This window comes from Carlito syrichta, unplaced genomic scaffold, assembly GCF_000164805.1.
Source record: "Carlito syrichta isolate Samal-C Ts95f unplaced genomic scaffold, Tarsius_syrichta-2.0.1 Scaffold288324, whole genome shotgun sequence".
NCBI classification, from domain to species: Eukaryota; Metazoa; Chordata; class Mammalia; order Primates; family Tarsiidae; genus Carlito; species Carlito syrichta.
This window is the reverse complement of record NW_007232420.1, coordinates 51540-52214: the sequence shown is the minus strand read 5'-3', so window position 1 is coordinate 52214 and position 675 is coordinate 51540.

The window sequence follows — 675 nt, the reverse complement described above, 5'->3', positions numbered from 1 at the left end:
TCCGGCGATCCTTCCACCTCAGCCTTCCGAGTAGCTGGAACTACAGGTGCGCGCCACCACACCCGGATAAGGGGCTGGAATTCTTATTGGACTCCTGGGTCTTGAGTGTATAAGTCGTTCGCATCAATCCAAGCTCCAGAAATATGAAGGAAGCACAGATAATGTTGCAAATAGAAACAAATCACAGGCCTCTTCCTAAAACCGTAAATATGCAGGCACTGAAGCCTATGTTGATGCCACAGAATACTATAATAGCAAAGAAATTCTAACTTAAGGTTGAGTAAGCCTCTCACTAGTCACATTCCACAAAAGACCCTCTCGTTGCCTAGGCTTGGGGTGGGAAAAGAAGGAAAGAAGAGAGGTGTGTGTGTGTGAGAGGGAGAGAGAGAGGGAGACAGAGAGTGTGTGTGCTGATAGAGACTCGGAGAGGACGAATTTAACACTCATGGACAGGGTATCATGTATGGATCATGCAGCTAGTACAAAGGGGAACCCAAAACACCCTGGAATTTATTTATAAAAAATTGCATGTTTATTCTTACATGTTTAAACTTCAGTCCCCTTTAAAATACTCTCTGGGCTGGGCTCGGTGGCTCAGCCTGTAATCCTATGCTTTGGGAGGCCGAGGTGAGTGGATTGCCTGAGCCCGCGGATTCGAGACCCGCCTGGGCAACT